This window comes from Felis catus, chromosome B4 (genome assembly GCF_018350175.1).
Source record: "Felis catus isolate Fca126 chromosome B4, F.catus_Fca126_mat1.0, whole genome shotgun sequence".
Classification (NCBI taxonomy): domain Eukaryota; kingdom Metazoa; phylum Chordata; class Mammalia; order Carnivora; family Felidae; genus Felis; species Felis catus.
This window is the reverse complement of record NC_058374.1, coordinates 35,191,873-35,213,632: the sequence shown is the minus strand read 5'-3', so window position 1 is coordinate 35,213,632 and position 21,760 is coordinate 35,191,873.

The following is a 21,760-nucleotide window of genomic DNA, read 5'->3' as shown; positions in this document are numbered from 1 at the left end:
GTCTATCTAAAAAGCCAAACTCATAAAAACAGAGTGTCAAATGGTGATTATCAGAGGCTGGGTGGTGGGAAAGTACGAATGATTTTTTTTTTTTTATGGTACAAACTTGCAACTAAGACACAAACAAATTATTTGTTCCTTATTGATGGATATTTGCCTCCCCTGCCCTTTTTTTTGCTATTGCATATGGGTGACTTCTTTACAAGGAGGGTTGGATTTCAGATATTTTTATTTTCTTAAAAAAATTTTTTTTAACGTTTATGTATTTTTGAGACAGGGAGAGACAGAGCATGAACGGGGGAGGGTCAGAGAGAGAGGGAGACACAGAATCTGAAACAGGCTCCAGGCTCTGAGCTGTCAGCACAGAGCCGGACGCGGGGCTCGAACTCACGGACCGCGAGATCATGACCTGAGCCGAAGTCAGACGCTTAACCGACTGAGCCACCCAGGAGCCCCAGATATTTTTATTTTCTAGAAAACTTTCTTCAACAGGGCAAGATGAGGTGAGAAATCCACCACTGATAATGCTATTTTTGTTTTTTCTTTTAGTTAAGTGCTGTCTTTGGAATCATGCCCATTTACTCAAGGGCCCGGCAAGCTCACTCTATGATGACCTTAACCTCATTGTCCAGTGCCACCCCCCAGCTCCCCATCAGTGATCATCCTCACCCTGGTATAAGGTGGTGACCATTCATTTCCCTCAGTTTGTCTGATACCCTGCCCCATCTCTGATGGACTAGGCTCATCATTTCCAGCTTGTGTGTGTCTCCCTCCCACAGTGGGAGGAAATTGGGGCCCTCACCCCTGCCCTTCAATGGAGCCCTTTGGACCAGAGTCATCTCTTACCTCAACCCACACCCCATCCTGAAGCTCCCCTCCCCTGGCAGGCTGTCCTCTGTGGCTATCTTTCTCTATTGAAGCTTTTCTCTGCCTGTCCTGATATCATTTGTCCATCTATATTTCCTCTCTATCTTCTCAGAACCTTGGTGTCTGGAGTTTCCCCCTCTAGCCTGAACCCCTCCTGGGCTCTCCACTCTGCTGCCTTTCTTTTCTCCCACCTCGGGACCTTTCGTTGCCCCCCACTATACTTTCCAGCTTTTGCCCCCTCCTCTTTCCCCTGTGGTCTCTTGTCCAACAGCCTCTGCTCCCAGCATCTCTTTCTTCAACGCGTCTTCGGTGGCCAGGTCTGTGTGGCACAAAGTGAAGAAGAAGGTTGGCAATCATCTAATGAGCCCACACAATGCAGACTGCCAATTAAAATATCATCGACACATTGATTCCCCTTCACTGAGCGTAAGGCTGAGCTCCAGTGAGGTCTGCCCTTCACAAAGTCTGCCACACCATCCAGATGATCCGGGTGACATTAACTCATGTTTATCTCACCATCAAGTAAAAATTTCAGGACCTCTCTGTCTGACTGCCATCTCCCCAGAGTAAAGGGTATTTAAATACACTGCAAATAAAAACAAAAAGAATGAAACACACAAGAAACTACTTTCTTAGAGTTGGTGTATAACTGTGAACTGAAATGCATCCTCAAAACAGGAAATTTCTGTGGAAAGTGCTGTTTGGGGGGCACCTGGGTGGCTCAGTCGGTTAAGTGTTCAACTCTTGGTTTCGGCTCAGGTTGTGCTCTCAAGCCCTGCATTGGGCTCTGTGCTGACAGCATGGATCCTGCTTGGGATTCTCTCTCTCCCTCTCTCTCTCTCTCTCTCTCTCTCTCTCTCTCTTCCCCGTTCACTCTCTCTATCTCTCTCAAAATAAATAAACTTAAAATAAAATTTAAAAAAAAGAGAAAGTGTTGTTTGCATGGTAATTTAAATTCCAGCATTTTATTCATAGATATGTCCTTTTGCAAAATACAGAGCAGAACTGAGAGCAGCAGCTTTTGTGGCTCCAAAGACCTTAACGTTCCTCCCTCTTTGCCTTGTCACAGAGGTACACACCAGAAGAATGCTATGGAATGAAACCCAGTTAGTTAGCATTGGTTTAGGTGCTAGGGGCTGGTTAAGGACAGAACCACTTCTCTAATTTCAGTACATTTAGTTTCTACTTGAAAATAGCAATCATAGAATATTTAATATTCTATCTCAATAGTTTTAGTAAACACTTAAATGATTTCAGTTGTTTTCCTGAGCTGACAGAGATACTATTTTATTTTGTTTTTGAAAATAAATCAATAACCAGGGACTTTTATCAATTTAAAAAGATTTGATTATTAATATTGAACTGGATTTAAAATAGCTTTGGGGAAAATATTAATTTAAAACATGGAGCATGCCTTTTTTTTTTTAAACGTTTATTTATTTTTGAGACAGAGAGAGACAGAGCATGAACGGGGGAGGGTCAGAGAGAGAGGGAGACACAGAATCTGAAACAGGCTCCAGGCTCTGAGCAGTCAGCACGGAGCTCGATGCGGGGCTCGAACTCACGGACTGTGAGATCACGACCTGAGCCGAAGTCAGCCGCTTAACCGACTGAGCCACCCAGGCGCCCCGAGCATGCCTTTTTGAATAAGTAAAACAAAAATAGATTTGAAGTTTTTCTGAAGCACATTCTCTAAAACAGCATCCTCTTGGGGCACCTGGGTGGCTCAGTCACTTAAGCATCCGACTCTTGGTTTCGGCTCAGGTCATGATCTCGTGATTCCTGAGTTCCAGCCCCACATCAGGCTCTGTGCTGACAGTGTGAAGCCTTCTTAGGATTCTCTCTGTCTCCCTTTCCCTCCCCCCACCCCCACCCCCGTTCTCTCTCCCTTGCTCTCAAAACAAATAAACTTAAAATATAAAATGAAATAAAACAGAATCCTCTTTCTTCCCATCTTTACACCTATTCTGGGCTATCAGCCTTGAAAATGGGATTTAGTAAAAGCATCCCTATACCAAAGCAAACACTCTCTGCCCCCACCTCCCTTAACCTACCTGCTGAGGCATCTCTCTAAATGTGAGCTGTAATCTAGATTTGGAGATCTACGGGTTGGTCTCAGGCCAACCACTAAGTGATTCAACCACTGTGTGTCTTTGGGCAAGTAACTGTCCCTCTGTGAGCCTCAGTTTTCTCACCTATATTACAGGAAACATAAGAACCACCTCCCAGGGTTGTGGTAAGACATAACTGAGACACCATATTTGTAAAAGTGCTTTAAAATAAAGCACAGGAGGGGCGCCTGGGTGGCTCAGTTGGTTGAGCGTCTGACTTCGGCTCAGGTCGTGATCTCGCAGTCCGTGAGTTGGAGCCCCGCGTCGGGCTCTGTGCTGACAGCTCAGAGCCTGGAGCCTGCTTCAGATTCTGTGTCTCCCTCTCTCTCTGACCCTCCCCCGTTCCTGCTCTGTCTATCTCTGTCTCTCTCTGTCTCAAAAATAAATAAACATTAAAAAAATTTTTTTTAAATAAAATAAAATAAAACACAGGAGCTCTGGATTGGGGTGCCTGGCTGGCTCAGTTTGTAGAGCATGTGACTCTTGATACCAGGGTTGTGAGTTCAAGCCCCACATTGGGTGTAGGACTTTAAAAAAAAAAGAAGAAGAAGCATGCTCTAGGGCATAAAATAAAACACAGGATGTCCCTGATTGGTTCTAATGTGGATAAAATTACAAGTACAAGTATTCTAGTGTGGATAAAATTACAAGTATTCTTTGTTTAATTGTGTGAGAAATACTCAAAGATATGGGGAGGGTCAGATTTAAACCTCCATGACTTATTAAATAAATTAAGAAAAATATCACAAAAACACTAGATTTTCTATGTTAGGGAAGGCTTCAGCAAACTTTCAAAAATGCCATCTTCATATTTCTCCCTTGTGAAGAATAAAATCTAGGATTTATCTAGTCTCACAGATCTTCAGGATTAGCAAAGAGACCCAAAGTTAGGAGGATAAACCAGGGCACATTCCTACAGAAACACCCTTTATGAGAGCATCACCCAGAGGAACAAAGATGTCCCTTCAGACACCTGGACTTGAGGACAGTCACCTTTCCTTTTTGTTTCTGCCCAGGGTCCCTCTTCTATGGTTCTTCTTTTACTGTAAGGTGAGAAATGTCTATGGCACAATCTGCACCCACTGGAGAGGCAATGCTGTGTGACGGGACAGAACAAAATCATCAGTGGCTTATGAGTTAGGAGAGCTTAGATGAGTCTCAAAGCATTTGGGCCTCAGCTTCCTAAAACTATGAAATGAAGATCATGATACTACCATTGTAGGAAATGTGTGAAGAGTAGATAAAAATGCATAATTGAAAACAGTCTGTATATTATATACTACTCTACACTATAAGCCATTATTATCATGATAGATAAATTTTTTAAGATTTATTTATTTATTTATTTATTTTACTTTTAAGTAATCTCTACACCTAACATGGGGTTTGAGAGTCCTACGCTCTACTGACCGGGCCAGCCAGGTGACCCATGACAGACAAATTTATTATTAGTTTGACTTAGTGTAGTACAATAATTGAATTTTTTATTTTTTTTTATTTTTTGGAGAGTGAGAGGGCATGTGAGCACACACACACTTCTGAGCAGGGGAGGGGCAGAAAGGATCTTTTTTTTGTTAAGTTTATTTATTTATTTATTTATTTTGAGAATGAGAGAGAGAGAGAGAGAGAGAGAGAGAGAGAGAATCCAAAACAGGTTCTGCACTGTCAGCACAGAGCCAAATGCAGAGCTTGAACCCGTGAACCATGAGATCATAACCTGAGCCAAAGTTGGACAATTAACCAACTGAGCCACCCAGGCACCCCTGCTTTTCAGTTTTCAAGGACTCTATTGATATATTCCTTAACTCAGAGATTCTTGCTTCAGCCGCATCCACATTCTTCATTTCTGTTACAGTGGTGCTGTTGTTGTTTACCTGGAGCATTTTGGTTGGGGCGGAGGTTCTTTGCATCTCTGTCTCTGCTTACTTTATCCATTAACGCTCTTCACATACTGATCATTATTTTAAATTCTTAATCTGATAATTCCAACATCCTTGCCATATCTGGTTCTGATGCTTGCTCTTCAAATTGTGTTTTTTGCTTTTTGGCATGCCTTGTAATTTTTTCTTGGTAGCCAGGCACATACTGGGTACAAGGAACTGCTCTAAATAGGCCTGTGGTAATGTGTTGGTGAGGCGGGGAGGGAGGGAAAGCATTATATAGTCCTATGATTAGGTCAGTCTTTTACTGAGACTGGGCCTGCATTGTGAACTTCACAAATTCTCAGTTCTTTTTCTCCCCCTGCCCCACCCCGTGAGTGGGACAGGATGGCTAGAGGGGCTGAAATTGGGTATTTCCCTTCCCCAGGTCACTTAGGCTCTGATAACACCATAGCAAGTTAGGTTTAGGTTAACTAGTGTCCCCTGAGGGTGGGCCTCATTAAGAACAGAAAGTTCTGGCTATTTCAAAATGGTCTCTTTCATCGTCCCCCTTCTGGAAGCCCAAGGGGATTTTCCTTCCTTTACTATGGAATCTGGAAGAGCTCCTGAGGCAAATCTCACCATATTGTCAGGGACCCTCTATTACTGGGTCCCCCTGGAGTTTTTGACCCTCAGACTTGTCCACAGGAGCCTCCAGCAATTTGTCAATTATAGTTCAGGTTTTCCTACCCTGGCCCTGGTTTCCAGTTTCTGCTTTGAGTCTCTGCTTTGGGAAGACATGACTTCCTGTACTTGTCTGTCTGTCTTTCCAATCTTGGGGGCAGCAGTTTACCCTATGTCCTTCCTCTCTTACAGATCCAAGAAAAAAAAGAAAAAAAAGAATCGTTGATTTTTCAGTCTGTTCAGCTTCTTACTTGTTGCTAGGATAAAGGGGCAACTCCTAGGCTCCTTTCAAGTTGAACCAACAACCAAAGTCTGGCCCCATTTTCCAGTGAGGTAAAAGAAATTCAGTTCTTAGCCTATAATTCCTTTCTTTCTTTCTTTTTGTTGTTTTTGCTGTTGTCTTGAGGTGTTTAAGATTTATAGCTCAGTTTGAGTGAAAGATGTAACTAGATATGTCTTAAATTGCTGGTGATTGATATGGTTTTTTTATCGTGACTTGAAGTTTTGCTTCTCCTCTCTCTTACTTTTAAAGAATTTATTCAATCTTTTATCTATTCAAAACTGAAGTAAACAAAACTTAGTGCCTAGGAAGGGAGGGAAAAAAACACGTGTAGCCTGAATCACAATACAAATGTAGATTCATGTTTGTGCTTGCTTCTCCTCTGTACCTGTCAGAGCTGTTGGCTGCAAACAACAACCAACTATGGATAACTCAGGAAGATCAGAAATTGACTGAAGGTGATCTCCAGGAAAACTGGAGAACCAGGCCTGGAAAATGGGCAAAATCCAAATCTACCCATGAACGCTAGCCAGAACCTGCCTCAGAAACAGTCTGGCTGATAAACCCCTGTTAGGCCTCTAGGGGACACTTGGCTCCATTTTTGTGAAGAAATAGTATTGGTAACCATTTCCACATCTCTGTGACACTCCTTCAAAGAATTGGGCTAAACCAGATTATTTTTCTCTGTGGGAAGAGGGAATACTAGGTCAGCCTTCCAGGTGGAAGACAGGATCCTTCATCTCACTAGGACTCCTTCACTAGGAAAGACTCATAAGTAGAATGGAGATTTGGAAGTGGACAACCAAAGCAATGACCCATGTTCATTATAGCCTACCTTTTTTATAGCCCAATATCCACATGTACTTCCCATACTTAATACTTCCCAGGAGGTGGGAGGCCCACACCTCTGGATCTACGTTGTCTAGCAGCAATCCTACTTCCCTTGAAGGAAGGAAGGGTCAGTGACCTAGCCAATGCTCCAACTCCCCTTTTTTCCTCTTTGCTTGATGACACAAGGAGACAAAACATTAGGTAGCTATATTAGCTGATATTTCAATATGTCTCCTGGTGGAAGCTTTCTTCTCATGGGCACTAAAACCTCTAAACCAGCAAAGAACAGGTACATGGGAATAGGAAACAAAAACATTTGTAAATGGGTCACTGAGTACAATTTTACCCACTTTCATTTCCTGATTCTTATCTCTGTATATTTTTTAAGGTAATCTCTACACCCACCATGGGGCTTGAACTCATGACGCTGAGATCAAGAAGTCACATGCTTTACCAACTGAGCCAACCAGGTGCCCTAGCTCTGTGTTCTTTGGTCATTGGTTCCAAGCATAAGCTACATCCTGCAGTATTGCACACCAATCTCTGAAAGTGCTATGTCTTTGGTAGCACGTGCAAACCAGTGTTCTCTGGCTTCTTGACAATGGGGTACATGATAAGACTACTGAATCTTATGACATCAGTGCATCACTTGTTTCTTTCACTGTAAAACAATGTCTGTGGGACAACTTGGGGATGTTTAGGGGCATTCATTATATTCACAATTTTTTAAATTAAAATTTAATTAAAAAATTTTTAAGTTTATTTATTTTTGAGAGACAGAGAATTACACAGAAGAGGGGGAAGAGGAAGAGGGAGGGAGCAGAGAGAGAGAGAGAGAGAGAGAAAGAGAGAGAGAGAGAGAGAATCCCAAGTCAGTGTGGAGCCTGACATGGGTCTCAAACCCATGAACCATGAAATCATGACCTGAGCCAAAATCAAGAGTTAGATGCTTAATAGATTGAACCATCCAGGTGCCCCTCTTTATTATTTTATTTTTAAGTAATCTCTACACCCAACCAACATGGGGCTCAAACTTACAACCTCAATCAAGAGTTACATGCTCTACCAACTGAACCAGCCAAGAGCCCCTAACTTCACAATTTTTATGTTAGCAGAATCAAGGAAAGCAAAAACAATCCAGGCTAAGCGTTTATTCTGATAAGGACAAAATAGAGGCACCCTTTTGATGACAGAAGGGGTCCAATGTAATAAAGCTGTCACCAGGTAGCTGGCTGGTCTTCCCAGTGAACAGAACCATAGCAAAGAGTCAGTGTGCTAAAAGTTGGTCTTACAGCAGTGGTGGGGGGCAGGTCAGCCTTGGTAAGAAGAAGTTCATATTATTGAGACCATTCATACATGATCTTCATTTTCCTGCCACCATGACCTTTATTCCTGAGCCCTGGGGTGGTGGAGAAGGAAGCTCCCTGACATCCACCTGGTGGTCATCTCATTATCTCACCCACCTGATTAAAAACTTTTTGTGAAATGGAAGCCTTTTGATAAGAATTCACAATGGGACACCAACCTACCACCCAGGAACACCCCCCTCCCTGGGTTATTGGAAGGGATCAATGAGCCAATAAATGTCAAATGCATGGCACATGGTTTGTGCTCGATAAATGGCACTTAGTACCGCTAAAAAACAGAATATGTAAATTGTATAAATACTCCCTGTAACTATGTTGAAAGAATATAGTAGAGAGAAAATATAAAGTATACCATTTATATAGTGCATAAAACAGCACTCATGACAGGCTCTAGAACATAAAGAAACTGTGTTTCTTTTCTGGGAAAATTTCTACTAACTTTGATCCAATCCAATAGCAGTTACTTTAATTAAAAAAAAAAAAAGTATTTTCATTTTGAAAACAAAATCCAAATGTCAAGTTTAGGTGCTGTGGTTGCTCAGAATTAAAAAAAAAAAAAAAAAGTTTTTTTTCCGTTTTGAGACAGAGTGGAGGGAAGGGCAGAGAGAGAGAGAGGGAGAGAGAATCCCCAACAGGCATTGGGCCAACAGCACAGAGCCCGATGCCGGCCTATCACAAACCGGGAGATCGTGAGCTGAACCGAAATCCAGAGTCAGATACTTAACCTATTGAGCCACCCAGGTGCCCCTGCTCAGAACTTTCTGATTGTATTATATTCATGAGTATATGTAAATTATAGTAAGGCTTATTCATGTGATACAGAAAACCACAAAGAGGAAACTATTAAAGGAAATTGTTTTGTAAGTTAATAATTTACTTTTATATGACTCTTTTGCCCCTAATGATCTAGAACTGCTTGGTGGGCAACTGTGGTCACCACTTTACAAAAAAGGCAATAAATTTCATTAATAATCCAATTGATATTTATTGCCCAGGACATTATGTGGGTTGTGGGCCCAGGCCAGAAGAGAAGTTTGCTCCAGCTGCTGGACAGCTGCAGTCCAATGTGGATGAGACACAATGTGATGTTGACAGTGGCACGTATACAGAATAATACAATAAAATAAAGAGCACCGGGATACCCAATACACGTTATATGATGGGTGAGTGTCCACAATATCCTTCTCCTTAGCCTTTGGGAAATAGCCTGTGTGTGAAGGGGGAGGGCAGTGTGGTGGAGGCTGAGCCCTTGACACAGCATAGCTCACTGGAGGTGGGGAGCAGGTCAGACTGAAGGAGAGGGTTGATTGAGCTGCCAGGGCAGTAGCAGGAAATGAAGGGAATGAGGCAGGATGAAGGTCTTAAGGTCACACTATATGTCAAGGACAGAGCTGGTCAAGAAAACTAGAAGTCAACACTCCCAGGCTCCTAACATTACTGGGAGACCCAGCTTCCTTGATATCTCATAAATCACAGTTGCCAGATAAATAAACTCATGTAATTCCCTCTTTTGGGGCTACCACTAACCTGGCATGTTTTCCCAGAGTTTCTAGCCTTATCACAGATTTGAGAGGTGGCAACCTGAAGGACGCTCACTAACTACAACCAGATGAAACATTGTCAGTTGGAAAACGCTATGATAGTCTGTAGTGCTCGTCTTCAGCATTACGGATGTGCCCCCACCCAGAGACATCCCAACCTTTACACCTTCATCCTAACGCTGGATGGCCACTTCAGGCCCGGTCCCTTTCCACACTCTGCACGAATGTGTGTGAGCGTGTATGCACATGCGTGTGTGCATGTACTACATTTGCCTTGAATGCTCAAGGTTTGTAGTTTTAACTCCCCTACATCCATTATCATTGTAGCAGCCACATAACTGGTTCCCAAAAAACACTAGCTCATCATCTGGAAAAAATTTATGGGTGAAGATACCCTTTTGGTGTTATTCCTTTGTTCTCTATTTGTAAGTGACCTTCAGTGAAATCCCTTGCTCTCGTGTTAATGTTCCCAGTATTTTCTGTTCAGTCTAGAAAGAGTCCATGAGTTGTCTCCCACACAAACCAGCCATGCAGTGCAAGTTTGACTTCTAAGAGTTTGTTGCTGCCTTTGAAGTGTGATTTGAGAGGCTAGGCATTTCTGCCTCCCTCCACTGATGCCTAAAATGTAACCATGAGAGATTATTCACCTGCACTCAGTATGTCATTTTCCCGATACCCTTTGTTCAGGCTTTTCCCTGAGCAGCAAAGAACACTGCGTGAGGAAGCCGGATGAGTCCTTCAGGAAGCCTTGAGATCTGTGAGGCCTTGGGCAAGTCACCCAAACTCTTCTGCTCTGAACACAGGATACCACCCCAGCCACACAAAACTACCTGAGAAGCAGGTGAAATAAGTCAGGAAGGTAGTTGGCACAGTGCTTGGCACAAAGTCAAGGCTCCAGTAGCAATTGCTTTCTTCATAACTTCCTCAGTTTGTCATCTATAAAATGGAGCGTATACTTGTCTACCTCACACAGATGACCTAAGAATCTGCCTCCATGCCTGTCCCCCTTCAGGGTCAGGTTCTCTCAGCATTATGGCTTTCAAGCATTCTAAATCTCAACTCGCAATAAGAAATATGCCTCATATGCACACCCCCAGTCTTGACTGGCTCCTTATCCCAAGGATTGCTCCTCTTTGCCAAAGTATCTGTGTATTCCACCTCCCCACTCCCCCATCCTACCTCGTAGAAAACCCCACCCCTGACCAGAGGCTTGATCTCCTTCTCCAGGAAGGAACATGCCCCTCCCTCCTGAGTACAAGTCGACGCCATGTGTTCATGTGATGTCATGTGATAATCAATGACCTCATCCCACAAGCCCTACTCATCTGTTGGAGTCTATTCTGGGCTCTAAGTCTTGCAGTGAGGTCCAAGGAGGGAGGATGGTGTCAGCCTATGAGTCAGAAGGTCCCTTTCGAATCCTGCTTTCAGTGTGAGTACACACGGCTCTCCCCACTCGCCAGCAGGTTACTGATGTATCAAACACACAGTTACACTGCTCGAGGACAAGCACTTCATAGAGGCAATTTAGTTTAAATGTCAGGTGGCACATCTCTCCTCAGAGCCAGCCCAGTCACATTATCATGCCAGACAGGGTTTAGTTCCTTTCCTTCATCACCCGCACACCTCCTTGCCCTTTCCCCTTCAGACCATCTGGTAGCAACACACAGGCCCTGGGCTAGGCCACACATCCCAGATACACCTCCCTTAGCTGTGCAAAAAAAAAAAAAAAGGAAGAAAGAAAGAAAGAAAAAAATGCTTACAGACTATGGCTCTCCTCAGACTCTAATAAATTCTTAGCCAGGAGCCTTCTTTCTCCATGGTGGCTGCTATCTGCAAGAAGAAAAAGGGAAGGCTTTATAAAAACCTCTGTAGAGGTTTTTATAAGAATGCAATGAAATAATAAAATTTAAAAGTTATCTTCATTATTGAAATACACCTTATACCATAGTTCCCCACACCTTAATACATGTGCATTTATCAGGCAATTTGCAACAAGAGATTTTATTTTTTTTAATTTTTAATGTTTATTTTTGAGAGACAGAGACAGAGACAGAGCACAAGCAGCAGAGGGGCAGAGAGAGAGGGAGACACAGAAACTGAAGCAGGCTCCAGGCTCTGAGCTGTCAGCACAGAGCCAGACACAGGGCTCAAACTCGTGAACTGCAAGAACATGACCTGAGCCAAAGTCGGATGCTTAACCAACTGAGCCACGCAGGCACCCTGCAACCAGAGATTTTAGAGAAAAGAAGAGCAGTAGGGGCAAGAAGGCAGAGAGGGGAGGAGGCAGTAAAAATAAAGTGGGGCATTGGAAAGTAAACATGGACACTGAACACAGGATGATTTTGAGCCTCAGTTCCAGAACCCAGCAACATATCTGAACTCCCTACCAGCCCACCAAAAAGATTGCTTCACAGATCCTTCTGTTTATTGAGACCTTCCTAAGCACATCCAACCAGGCACTGAGCTAAATCCTGGGGTCTCAAAGACACAGCCCCTGGCCTCAGAGAGTTTACTATTTAATGGAGAAAAGAAACGCAAACAGTAACAATATGGTAGTATATGTCTAATGGTATAATTTTTCACAGTGGAGAGGGTATCACTCCTGAGGGTCAGTGAGTCAAGGGAAGCCCCTAACTAAGGCATTTGAAGTAGAATGCTGAATGGCAGATAAGAGGTCGGTTGGACAAGGTGATGGGGGAGAGCTTTCAAGGCAGAACATCCAAGGCAAGGACACAGTCTATTGTGGAAGTGCTCAGTCTTGTGGAAAGCAGTGGGATAAGGGCAGACAAGCTGGCAGGGAGCCTCTTCTGTACCATGGGTGGGGGCTTAGGTTTCTCTCTTGGGAGACAGGCAATCGTGCAAGATTTTAAACAAGGCGGGTAATGGTGTCAGATGTGCATTTTTGAAAGACCCTTATAACATGTAGATGGAAGAGACGCCATAAAAGGGGGGCAGTAACTGCTATTAAGCAAACCATATCTGTGCACAAATGAACCAACATGGGAGATGTCAGAGCTATGGTTAACCTCCACGCGAAAGGAAATAATACCGGGGAAATGATGAGGTAGAAGTCATGGAGGATTGGAATGATGGGAGAGAAAAGGCCGATCGATTCACATGCATATTGCTCACTCGAGCAACTACTAGAGCACAGAGCAGTTTGTGGTGATGCAGATTCGTGAAAGGGGATTTTTAGGGGATGGTGAAGGCTTAGGTGTGGTTGTGTGCTGAAAGGGGAGAACCAGTGGAGCAGAATTTGAACATGGTTTTGAATAATGCATAGGAGCTAGGTAGGCAGAAGAGAGAAATGATCCCTGTAAAACTCATATTAACAAAACCTTTGGGACTAAAACTTTTTTGAACAAATTCATGCTGGGTCAGTGGGGGGGAAAGTTCTAGACTCAAGACTGGCTTCACAGCATGGACTCTGTTGGAGCCCGTGCTAGGAGTCTCAGGTGTGGCCTTTCAGGTGAGACTCCTGGGCTCCTGCACCTCACAGAATCCCGTCCCCAGAGAACTGGGGAAAGAATGCCTAGTTTTAACCATACTTCACTCTGAGTGAGGTAAGAATACCCTCTTCCAGGGTTGGGAGGCAAAGCTCACCTCTCTTGGAAGGGAAGACTTGTGGCTCTCTGTGAGAAGCCACCCCTGGAAGGCCTCCTGGGCCGCCCACCTCTGACTTCGACAGCCATTTGTCCTCACCTGTCAGGTGCGCCTATCGCACTGCATTGTAATCCTTTATTTACTTGACAAATAATTTGTCTTCCTTACCAAACAATAAGCTTCCTCCTTACAGAAACAGACTTAGTCATCCTGGCATCTCCTCCAGTGCCTGCAACCCAGCATGTGCTAAGACAGTCAATCAAGATTAGAAATGAATGAATGTGTACTGCCTGCCCTAGTTCCAGCCACCATTGCCTCTTCCCTAGATTAAGGCAACAACCTCTATCAGGAGCTCATCTCTGCTCTGGCCTCCCTCCCTGCTGCTTGCCACATGAAAGAGAGACCAGAGTGGCCTTTCTAATACACAAATCCTATCCCACTCCTTCCCTCCCCTCCCCTGCCCCAAACCCTTTGAATGATCACAACCCACCCAACAAGCCCAATGTGATCTGGCCAGCTTTTCTGTCAGACCCACTCCCTGCCTGGTCCTAGTGAACACCTTTAGGTCACCAGTGTGTCCTGCTGTCTTTATTGCCTCTGGTCCTTCACATATGCTGGCAACATCCTTAAATTCTCCTCCCCCTAGAAAATTCCTACAGGCCTAACTCACTTTCTTCCTATTGCCTTCACTAAACTCCCTAGAGAAGGTTAGATACCCTCTACTCAGTTTTCACAGTGCTCTGTGGGTCCCCTAACAAAGCACTTGTCTCTCTGGATTACAACTGCCTGCTGACTATCTGTGTCCTCTATTCAGCTGTAGAGCCTGCAGGAGCCGGGAACTTGTCTGTCTTGTTTGCCATGATAGCCCCAGAGCCTAGCACAATGCTTGGCACTCAGTGTACTAACTGTGCAATAAACAAATGAATTCTGGAAGAGGCAAAAGAAAGTGAAAGTTGCCAGCAGAAAAGGAATTGAAGGAGGAGGGGTAAATGTAAGAACAAAAGAGAAATACAAGGATATAATCTAGAGTCCGTGAGTAAATGAAATGGGGCTACAGGTGAAAGGCAGTAGGTCTGAGGGAGAATTCTGAGTTTGTTTAGGCAACGTTGAACTTTAGGTCCCTGTGGCATATCCAAGTAGAAATGACTAATAGGAAGTTGGAGATCAGCATCAAGAGAGGGGACAAAGTGAAACTAGGACCTTAAGAGTCTTAGGAGCAGAAGATGAAGTGAGGATATGCAGAGTAAGGGTGGACCCTGCCCAAGAGGGGATGGGAGGGGCAAGCGTGAAGGAGGGAGAGAGGGGGAAGGATCACAACAGTCAGGAAGGGTAATTTCAGGGCAGTGAGGTTTGGGGGCAAGTTGATAGGAAAGCCGCGGTGAGAGTACAAACCTCAGGGACAGGATGAGTGTAGGAGCAAGACCCTGGGGGAGGAGGGGGGAGGGGCTGGGTGCAGGGCATTGGGGGCAAAATTAGCTCTGGAAAGGAGTAAGGATGCCCCTTCTTTCTCTGAGCAAGGCAGAGAGAAGGAACCAATGAAGACAAAGATATCACGGATGTTGCAGGGAGGAAAGCCGAGGGAGTTCCTGCCAGACCACCTCTCTTTTCTCTGTGAAATTGAAGATTATCTCAGATAAGAGTCTGAGAGTTTAGTTCTAGCCCTATCAGGAATAGCCATGTGGCCTTGGGCTGTTCATGGAATCAATCTCCCCAGGCCTCATAGTGATTTGAAAACAACACCATCTATCCTGATGATTCAACAGCCTCCTTTATGGAGACTCTTCGTTTCCGTAAAAACCTTTATTTGCCACATAACACACATTTCAGCTAAACTGTCTGAACCTTGAAGGAATTGCCTTTTTGTTGAAGCAGAGTGAGTTCAAAGGGACAATAAAACAGGGCCACAAGGGGAGGAAAATAAGAAATTTGCTAGTCTCTAGCCCTGATATTCAGAGACGGGTTTAACCCTCATACTGGTGTATAGCATTGAGTGATCAGAAGGTAAGTACTGACTATATGAGTTATTCATTCTTATCATCTCTCTAGTAAGGAACTCTACATGTGGTGTAAAACTGCTTTGACTACATTGAATAATTTATTAATTTGCCCAACAAAAATTTATTGAGCACCTGCTCTGTGCAAGGCAAGGAGCCTATAGAGATGAATAAAAAACCAACCTGCATTACCAAGCCAAGCTAGGATGTTAGAGTAGAGCACTGTTCAGTAGAAATAGACTGTAAACCACATATGCAATTTATTTATTTATTTATTTTCATGAAATATTTTATTTTTAAGTAATCTCTACACCCAATGTGGGGCTCAAATTTACAACCCCGAGATCAAGAGTTGCATGCTCTACTGACTGAGCCAGCCAGGTGCCCCCACATATGCAATTTAAAGTTTTCTACTAGCCACGTTAAAAAAAGAATCAGTTGAAATTAATTCTAATGTTTTCTGAAACCCAGTATATCCAAAATGTTATCATTTCCACATATAGTAAATATTTTAAAATTATTAATAGTTATTCCATGTTCTTTTTTTTACAGCCCTGAAATCTTGATGTATTTTACCCCTACAACACATCTCAATTTGTTCTAGCCAAGTTGCAAGTGGCTCCTGGCTACTTTATTGACAGCACAGTTTCAGCATCCCTAAGTTTTAAGGTGAATGTCGAAGGGGGCTTCTGGGTCACCCCCATACCCTTGGTGCCTGTCAGAGGCTGGATAAATCAGGGGTATGCCTAGCAGTCATGTGTTTGTTCTGAGCTACTCACGACCAAGGAGGAAGACTGGCCTCATCTTTACCCCATTCTCCAGTCACCTTGATCCCCTTCTGCAGCCAGAGGCAGAGCCATAGCATTAAGCTGTCCAATCTCAACAAGCAATCACTGAACCAAACTTCCTCCCCAGGGGACAAAAGCAAAGATAGTTACTGTCTTTCTTCTTGGGGCCCATGTAGTCACCACAAGTGGTGAGGCTGTTTGTTCCATGCCTTGCAAGTTCAGTTACAAACGGCTTGCAGCTGTGAGATTGTTTTCAGGCCTCCTCTGGTCTCATTGGCTGGCCACACTCTGCTCCTCACCACCACTGTATTTACTCACAGTACTGGACCTCTGGGATTTTCTTTTTATTTGCCCAGCGTCCTTTCTTTTGGGGAACAGCCCTACTCCACTACCCCCATTTCATCTCATTTTAGTGGGTGGTCAATCTCAGGGGCCTTTTCCTACTCCTACCATGCAGATGGGCCCTTAACACATCCTCAGACAATAAGATATTCTCTCCTTGAAATTTAAATACAGGGGTACCTGGGTGGCTCAGTCAGTTAAACATTGGACTCTTGGTTTCGGCTCAGGTCATGATCTCACAGTCATGGGATGGAGCTCTGAGTAAGGCTCCCTCTCTGGGTGTGGAGCCTGGTTAAGATTCTCTCCTTCTATCTTTGTCCTTCCCCTGTGCACTTTCTCTCTCTTTCTCTCTCTCCCAAAATAAAATAAACTAAAAAATTGTAAAAAATACATTAAAAAAAAGAAATTTAAATATTAAGCAGAAACAGAGGGGCAGAAGGCAAGTTGGAACCAGAGTCTACAATCTAACCAAGTGACTGATTCCTGTCCTTTCAAAACTTGGTAGTTTAATTCTTCCTTTGATTCTGTGAGCTATCCTCCCAACATCTGTCTTCTCTCCTTCCTTTTTTCTCTACCTCACATTAGCCAGAATCCATTTCTGTTGCTTATAACCAAAGAAGCTTGATAAAAAATTTAAAAAAAAATTTTTTTTGAAGTTTATTTTGAGGGGGGAGGGGCAGGTGGAGGGGAGAGAGAGAGAGAGAGAGAGAGAGAGAGAATTCTAATCAGGCTCCTACTGGCAGCACAGAGTCTGACTCAGGGCTCCATGTCACGAACTATGAGACCATGACCAGGGCCGAGATCAAGAGTCAGAGGTTTAACTGACTGAGCCACCCAGGTGCCCCCTGATAGAAAATTTTAACTGTAGTTCTGCAAAAAAAGCTAAAAGTAAATACAGAATATATACATATATATTTGACTTCTGTCATATATATGCATGTATATGTATGCATGTATAATTTCCCTTTTTAAACTATGCTAAATATAAGCTTTTTGAGTTTTGCAACTAGGTTTGTTTGGTTTTATTTTTTGAAACAAGGATCATTGGAAGTTTCTTATGTCTCACCATACTCTAAAATCAGTATGTATCCAGGTGAAATCACACCACCTGCCACCTCCGGGCTTAGCAGCCAAGTGGCCAGAGGGATATTGAAATGAAGTGGGCCACCTTGGCTCTCAGCCTCTGGTGGGGAGGCTGCCCTTCAGACCACTTCCTACAGCAGCTTGCTCTTGGTGTTTGTCAGCTCTTCTTCTTCCCATTGAGAGACTGAATTCTAAATACTTTATTCAGACAGCTTCAGCAAAAACAAATGTATGATGAGGTGAATAACATACTTGTAGAATAAAAATACCATGCAAGAATATTCTTAGGGAGCCTGGCTGGCTTCTTCGATGGAATGTACGACTCTTCATCTCAGGGTTGTGGGTTCAAGCCCCACATTGGCTGTAGAGATTAAAGATAAAATCTTAAAAAAAAAAAAAAAAAGAATATTCTTTGTGTTCCAAATCATTGTGTGATGTAATCCCTGGGAGTGCATGGATTAGTGTTGCTTCAGAGGTAGTATATTTCCCGAAGTAGGAAAAGGTAAATAACACTCTTTATCTTAAGTGTTATACATTTAATTGAGAGTATGATGAAGGATTACACAAATTAAAATTCTGTTATTTAACCCACTCCCCTATGTATTAAGTATACATAAATATAGTTATGAATATTTATACATAGGATATTTGTAAAGAACAGAAGAAAGGGAGAATATTATGTCAATAATTGGATACTACACATTACTTTGTAGAAATATGTATCTATATAAATTTTGGTCTGTGATATTTTGGTCAACGACATAAAAACAACAAAAAAATCTAAGAGAATCTAAGAGAATAATAACCTTTCTCAAGTATGGAAGCACATGGTATCACAACAGCTAACAATGTAGGAGAGGTAGACCACTTGACTGTACAATTAACTTTCACACAGAAGACCAGAAAGTGGATTTAACCATAAGGAGATGAGAGGCATTTAAAAAATTTTTTTTAATTTTTTAATGTTTTAAAATTTATTTTTGACAGGCAGAGGGAGACAGAGCATGAGAGGGGAAGGGGCAGATAGAGAGAGAGGGAAACACAGAATCCGAAGCAGGCTCCAGGCTCTGAGCTGTCAGCACAGAGCCTGATGCGGGGCTCAAACCCAGGAGCCATGAGATCATGACCTGAGCAGAAGTCGGACACCTAACCGACTGAGCCACCCAGGTGCCCCTAAAAATTTTTTTTAATCTTTATTTATTTTTGAGAGAGAGAGAGAGAGAGGGAGAGATAGCCAGCAGGGGAGGGGCAGAGAGAGGGGGAGACCCAGAATCCGAAGCAAGCTCCAGGCTCAGAGCTATCAGCACAGAGCCCAACACAGGGCTCAAACTCATGAACTGCGAGATCATGACCTGAGCTGAATTTGGATGCTCAACTGACTGAGCCACCCAGGGGTCCCAGAGATGAGCTGCATTTTAAAGTTTGATGGCAAGTTGGGAATCATAAGAACTGATTTTTCCCCCCTGTTTATATGCTACTATTTACTAGCTGGGAACCCTTGGTGATGGTACTAAACCTCTTTATGCCCAACCAGCAAACAGAAGCGATGTGTGGATTCAGGTTTGCACTGGTGCTGCAGTGTAAGAACATGCGCCCTGAGTCAGACTGTCTGCATGTCCTGGCTCTGCTCCCCGCTTGCTTTTCACCTCCTGGGATCTCAGTGTCTTCAGCTGTCAGGTGGGGAGGTAATACCTCCTAGCATTGTTGGGATTATTAAATAATTAAGGCACCTAGCATGGTGTTCATGCTTAATAAATGCTAGTTCCTTTCCCTTTTCATTTTTTGGTTAAAATTTGAAATTTGCATGTTTTATTTTATGCAACTTGATTTAAAAATACAAAAGAAATAAATCTATACAAGACTTCAGGAATAAATCAGGGAGACACGGGGAATATAATTCAGACCTGGCACCCAGGGGATTCTTGCTTCAGCATCTCCTTCTAGGAAATTATTGCTAGTGAATCCAGTAGAGCCCAGGTGACCTGGCTCCAACATTAGGACACAAACAAAAACAGTTAAGCAGTGGAGACATCGTACTGCAAAACAAAAACAAAAAACACAGCATTTGACCCTTGCTGCTGCAACTAGACAAGGGAATGAGGGGGAAGCTCTTATGTGATTCGAGAAGATCCTCCTGAAAGCTGAGTGGCCTTAAAAACCCTTGCACTCCACAGCTTCATCTCAAATGCATTTGCATTAGAGAATTCTCTAGCATTTCTAATAGAAATTAGGAATAGGAACAGCTAGAAATAGAAAAATAATTGATGAAGGCAAGAAAGTCCATAAACAATGATGTTTCTGCGATTAATATGAATACTGAGAATTAACCAGCCCAGTAGTGCTTGTGGCCAGCACAAACAACAAAGGCTGAAGGGGCAGCTGACTGGGGCAAGCAACCTACACTGGGCCAGAAACTTGGTCCTAGTTGCCTCTGAGTAAGGGTTTTAAATAACATCCCAGTGAGAAGGGAACATTGCCTTTTTTACTTTCTATTATTTTCAATTTGGCTTATTTTTCCAAAAAAAGTGAATATGGTTAATTTCATGGTAAGGCTTCAACATAACTTCCCATTGGCTTTCTAAAGCTCTGAATTAAACAAACTGCCCTGCCCCCGTCACTGCTGCAAACTGAACCCTATTAGAATAGTTAAGGAGAGAGCTGAGTTCCTCTACAAGACTGTAAGCTCTTGGTCGTTGGACTCCCAGAGCCCAGTGCTGAGCCTGCACAAAGTCATTCTCTTAGCCTGCAACTCTGTTGGGTGGAAAGAGATGGACCCAGCCTCGGGTGTGGCAGCAACCAATTGCCCACAGCAAGCAGACAATGGGTCCTTCCCCGCGCGGAGTAGTACCTGTGAGGGTTTCTCTCAGTTTACGCGTAGTACTCCTTACAGCAGGAGTTAACTGAGGCAAAGAAGAAGGGTAGAGAAAAAAAGAGAAAAGAATATTTCGCGGTCCTACTACCAGCTGAGCCAGCCTGCCCTCTGTGGCGCAAATACTCCCATTCTCCCCACCCCCAGCGCCATGAACCTTTCTCTTCCCAGGATGACTCTCTTGGTGTGGTAATTTGCTAATGGCTAATAGAACACTAGAGGTGATATTCTTAGGCTCCTAGGTAGCAACTTCATTTTTAGTATTGGTTTTTGGGGAGACAATGCCTCTGCTACTGGAATTGTGAAAATACTGGAAATGTTGGAATAATCATCTTCATAATGGAGACGGATTCTTTGCAGTTCTGCCAAAAGGTTACAAGGCTGGTGTTGTAGAGTGAATTTTCTGAAATTCACATGTCAAAGCCCTAAGCCTCCAATGTGGCTGTTTTTGGGCCTTTAAAGAAGTAATTAAGGTTAAATAAAGCCATAAGAGTGGGGCCCTAATCCAACAGGAGTCATGTCTTTATAAGAAGAGGAAGGGACACCAGGAGTACGTGTGCACAGAGAAAAGGCCATGGGAAGACAGAGAAAAGGTGGCTGTCTGCAAACCAAGAGGAGAGGTCTCACAGAAACTAACTCTGCTGGCACCTTGATCTTGGACTTTCAGCCTCCAGAACTGTGAGAAAATAAATTTCTTTTATTAAAGCTACTCAATCGGTGGTATTTTGTTATGGTAGCTTAAGTACCACTGACTAATATAGATGGTCAGTGACTACATGGGGAGATCCCTATCAGTACACTAAGGAATAAGAAAAACAGTGCCACAGAACAAAGGTGAGGCATCTTTCTGGAGCTTCAAATTCACATTATAATTTCTGGGAAACAGGGGTGCCTGGATGGTTCAGTTCGTTAAGTGTCTGACTTCGGCTCAGGTCATGATCTCACAGTTCCTGAATTCAAGCCCCATATCAGGCTCTGTGCTGATAGCAAGGATCTTGATCTCCCTCTCTCTCTGTCCCTTCCCTGCTTGCACTCTCTCTCTCTCGAAAATAAATAAATAAACATTAAAAAATTTTCTGGGAAAATTATTTTCCTATTAAAACAAACACAGATATAAGCAAAATTCACTTGGTTTTTTAAGCAGATCATGATGTAGCATGTAGCATGTAGATCATGTTGGCCCTTCAACAGTGTTCTCTACTGTATCCGTCTGAATCCAGTCAAGAAAATAGACATTCCATGCAAGAAACTGGTTACATGGGTGTTGGAAGACCAAGGAGTTGAACAAGGGATAATGAGTTAATTGAGAGATTAGCAGAAAACATTGCCCCCACTAGAGTTAGAAGTACGCAGGGACCAGGTGATGTTCCCAGGGATGGTTGCTGGTGTTTAGGTGAGAGGGATACTCTGACCGTGAAAGGAGGCATGTCCAGATAGAGACGGAATATGGAGGAGACTCTGCCTTTGCAGCACATTCGGACTTTGTAGGAAGAGAAAGAGAAGCATTCTGGCTTCTTCCTTCTTTCCACCCTCCAGCCTAG